The sequence below is a fragment of the Arachis hypogaea genome, chromosome 15 (genome assembly GCF_003086295.3).
Source record: "Arachis hypogaea cultivar Tifrunner chromosome 15, arahy.Tifrunner.gnm2.J5K5, whole genome shotgun sequence".
NCBI lineage: Eukaryota > Viridiplantae > Streptophyta > Magnoliopsida > Fabales > Fabaceae > Arachis > Arachis hypogaea.
The window spans coordinates 76812388-76816918 of NC_092050.1; the positions used below are offsets into that span (position 1 = coordinate 76812388).

The 4531-nt window shown below is 37.4% G+C and overlaps 1 non-coding gene across 1 annotated transcript; it reads left to right on the forward strand.

Annotated features, from left to right (window-relative positions):
• The first annotated feature begins 2739 nt into the window (after positions 1-2739).
• On the forward strand, positions 2740-2847 carry LOC112752828 (small nucleolar RNA R71). The gene has a single exon (XR_003177241.1). It is a non-coding gene; the product is annotated as a small nucleolar RNA R71 (small nucleolar RNA).
• The last annotated feature ends 1684 nt before the right edge of the window (positions 2848-4531 follow it).

Genomic DNA, 4531 nt, shown 5'->3' on the forward strand with positions numbered 1-4531 from the left:
AAAGGAACCTCAGAGATCACTTTCTTTTTGGCCACAACTTCATAGAAGTGGTCTTGATGGACTTTTGAGATGAATCTCTCCATCTCCCAAGACTCAGAGGTGGAAGAAATTGACTTCCCTTTCCTCTTTCTTGAGGTTTCTTTGGCCTTAGGTGCCATTAATGGTTATGGAAAAACAAAAAGCTATCCTTTTACCACACCAAACTTAAAATGTTTGCTCGTCCCCGAGCAAAAGAAGAAAGAAAAAAGGAGAAGAAGAAGAGAGAGTTGTGTTGTGTGAAAATGAAGAAGGAATGAGGGGTTTATATAGGAGTGTGGGGAGGGTTAGGGTTCGGCCATTAGGGTTGGGTTTGGGAGAGAAAATATTTTGAATTTTGAAAGTAGGTGGGGTTTATGGGGAAAAGAAGATGGATGTGAGTGGTGAGGGGGTGATGGGAAAGAGTGATTGAGGTGATTGGTGAAGGGTATTTGGGGAAGAGAGTTATGAAAAGGTGTGAAGAGGAGAGAAGAAAAGGTAGGGATCCTGTGGGATCCACAGATCCTGAGGGGATCCTGTGGGATCCACAGATCCTGAGGTGATCCTGTGGGGTCCACAGATCAAGTGGGGTCAAGGACTTAACATCCCTGCTCCAATTAGGCATGGAAAATGCCCTTGCTGTGCAATCCTGGTGTTTAACGCCAGACTGGTGCTTGTTTCTGGCGTGAAACGCCTAAATGTAGCCTGTTTCTGGCGTTTAACGCCAGGCAGATGCTTGTTTCTGGCGTTAAACGCCAGCTTGGTGCTTGTTTCTGGCGTTAAATGCCAGATAGATGCTTGTTTCTGGTGTTTAACGCCAGACTGCTCTTCCTCCAGGGTGTGCTATTTTTCATTCTATTTTTCATTCTGTTTTTAATTTTTCAGTAGTTTTGTGACTTCACATGATCATCAACCTAAAGAAAACATAAAATAACAAGAGAAAATAAATAAATATAATTAGATAACATTGGGTTGCGTCCCAACAAGCGCTTCTTTAATGTCAATAGCTTGACAGTGAGCTCTCATGGAGCCTCACAGATGTGCAGAGCATTGTTGGAACCTCCCAACACCAAACTTAGAGTTTGAATGTGGGGGTTCAACACCAAACTTAGAATTTGGTTGTGGCCTCCCAACACCTAACTTAGAGTTTGACTGTGGGGGCTCTGGTTGACTCTGCAGTGAGAGAAGCTTTTCATGCTTCCTCTCTATGGTTACAGAAGGAGATCCTTGAATTTTAAACACAAGGTTGTCCTCATTCAGTTGAAGGACCAACTCTCCTCTGTCCACATCAATCACAGCTCTTGCTGTGGCTAGGAAGGGTCTTTCAAGGATGATGGATTCATCCTCATCCTTCCCAGTGTCTAGGAATATGAAATCAGCAGGGATGTAAAGGCCTTTAACCTTTACTAATACGTCCTCTACTTGTCCATAAGCCTGTTTTCTTGAGTTGTCGGCCATCTCTAATGAGATTCTGGCAGCTTGCACCTCAGAGATCCCAAGTTTTTCCATTACAGAGAGTGGCATTAAGTTTATTCCTGACCCCAGGTCACACAGAGCCTTCTCAAAGGTCATGGTGCCTATGGTACAGGGTATTAAGAATTTGCCAGGATCCTGTTTCTTTTAAGGCAATTTCTGCCTATCCAATGCATTTAGTTCATTGGTGAGCAAGGGAGGTTCATCTTCCCAAGTCTCCTTACCAAATAGCTTGGCATTTAGCTTCATGATTGCACCAAGGTATTTAGCAACTTGCTCTTCAGAAATGTCTTCATCCTCTTCAGAGGAAGAATACTCATCAGAGCTCATGAAGGGCAGAAGGAGGTTCAATGGAATCTCTATGGTCTCTAGATGAGCCTCAGATTCCTTGGGTTCCTCAAAGGGAAACTCCTTATTGGTCACTGAACGTCCTAGGAGGTCTTCCTCACTAGGGTTCATGTCCTCCTCCTCCCTTGTAGGTTCGGCCATGATGGTCAAATCAATGGCCTTGCACTCTCTCTTTGGATTTTCTTCTGTATTGCTTGGGAGAGTACTAGAAGGAGTTTCAGTGACTCTTTTACTCAGCTGGCCCACTTGTGCCTCCAAATTCCTAATGGAGGACCTTGTTTCATTCATAAAAGTCACAGTGGCCTTAGATAGATCAGAGACTATATTTGCTAAGCTAGATGGGTTCTGCTCAGAATTCTCTGTCTGTTGCTGAGTGGATGATGGAAAAGGTTTGCTATTGTTAAACCTATTTCTTCCACCATTATTAAAGCCTTGTTGAGGCTTTTGTTGATCCTTCCATGAGAAATTTGGATGATTTCTCCATGAGGGATTATAGGTGTTTCCATAGGGTTCACCCATGTAATTCACCTCTGCTATTGCAAGGTTCTCAGGATCATAAGCTTCTTTTTCAGAAGATGCCTCTTTAGTACTGTTGGATGATTCGTTCAATCCATTCAGACTCTGAGAGATCATATTGACTTGTTGAGTCAATATTTTGTTCTGAGCCAATATGGCATTCAGAGTATCAATTTCAAGAACTCTCTTCCTTTGAGGCGTCCCATTACTTACAAGATTCCTCTCAGAAGTGTACATGAACTGGTTATTAGCAACCATGTCAATGAGCTCTTGAGCTTCTGCAGGCGTTTTCTTTAGGTGAATGGATCCACCTGTAGAATGGTCCAATGACATTTTAGATAATTCAGACAGACCATCATAGAATATATCCATGATGGTCCATTCTGAAAGCATGTCAGAAGGACACTTTTTGGTCAGTTCCTTGTATCTCTCCCAAGCTTCATAGAGGGATTCACCTTCTTTCTGTTTGAAGGTTTGAACATCCACTCTAAGCTTGCTAAGCTTTTGAGGAGGAAAGAACTTGGCTAAGAAAGCCGTGACCAGCTTATCCCAAGAGTTCAGGCTATCCTTAGGTTGAGAGTCCAACCATATTCTAGCTCTGTCTCTTACAACAAACAGGAAAAGCATGAGCCTGTAGACCTCGGGATCAACCCCATTGGTCTTAATAGTATCACAGATTTGCAAGAATTCAGTTAAGAACTGAAAAGGATCTTCTGATGGAAGTCCATAAAACTTGCAGTTTTGTTGTATCAGAGAAAACTAATTGAGGTTTCAGCTCAAAGTTGTTTGCTCCAATGGCAGGGATTGAGATGCTTCTTCCATGTAAATTGGAATTTGGTGCAGTGAAGTCACCAAGCATCTTCCTTACATTGTTATTATTTTCGGCCATGTCTCCTTCTTTTTCGTAAATTTCTATCAGATTTTCTCCAGAGAGTTGTGCTTTAGCTTCCCTTAGCTTTCTCTTCAGAGTCCTTTTAGGTTCAGGGTCAGCTTCAACAAGAATGTTCTTATCCTTGTTCCTGCTCATATGAAAAAGAAGAAAACAGAAAATATGGAATCCTCTATGTCACAATATAGAGATTCCTTTATGTGAGTAGAAGAGAAGAATAAAAGAAGGGGAAGAGAAGAACTCGAACACAGAGAGGAAGATGGTGTTCAAATTTTGGGTGGAAGAGAAGTGTTAGTAGATGAATAATTAAATAGAAGGAGATGAGAGATGAGAGAATTCGAAAATTAATTAAAATAAAAAAATATTTTTTTTGTTTTTAATTTAAAATCAAAGTTATAATTCAAAAATTAAAAAGAAAAATTAAATTAAATTAAATTAAAGTTTAAAACAGTTAGTTAATTAAAAAGGAATTTTGAAAAAGAGGGAAGGGATTTTCGAAAATTAGAAAGAGAGAGTTAGTTAGGTAGTTTTGAAAAAGATAAGAATCAAACAAAAAGATAAGATTGATTGAAAAAGATTTGAAACTTAATTTTTGAAAAGATAAGAAGTTAGAAAAGAAGTTAGAAAAGATTTTAAAATTGATTTTGAAAAAGATGTGATTGAAACTTATTTTGAGAAAGATTTGAAAAAGAAATTTAAAAAAGATTTGATTTTGAAAATTAAAGTTGATTACTTGACAAACAAGAAACAAAAAGATATGATTTTAAAATTTAAAGATTGAACCTTTCTTAATAGGCAAGTAACAAACTTAAAAATTTTTGAATCAATCACATTAATTGTTAGTAAAGATTTTGAGATTATGAAATAAAATAAGAAAAATATTTTTGAAAATCAATTTGAAATTTTCAAAAATCATAAAAGAAAAATGAAAAAGATTTGATTTTTGAAAAATATTTGAAAAAGATAGAATTTTTAAATTGAAAATTTGATTTGACTCATAAGAAACAACTAAATTTTAAAAAGTTTTGAAAAAGTCAACTCAAATTTTCGAAATTTATGAGAGAAATAAGAGAAAGATATTTTTTTATTTTTAAATTTTAATGATGAGAGAGAAAAACATAAAAAAGACTCAATGCATGAAAATTTTGGATCAAAACAAATGATGCATGCAAGAATACTATGAATGTCAAGATGAACACCAAGAACACTTTGAAGATCAAGATGAACATCAAGACTTATTTTTGAAAATTTTTAAGAAAAGAAAAACATGCAAGACACCAAACTTAGAAA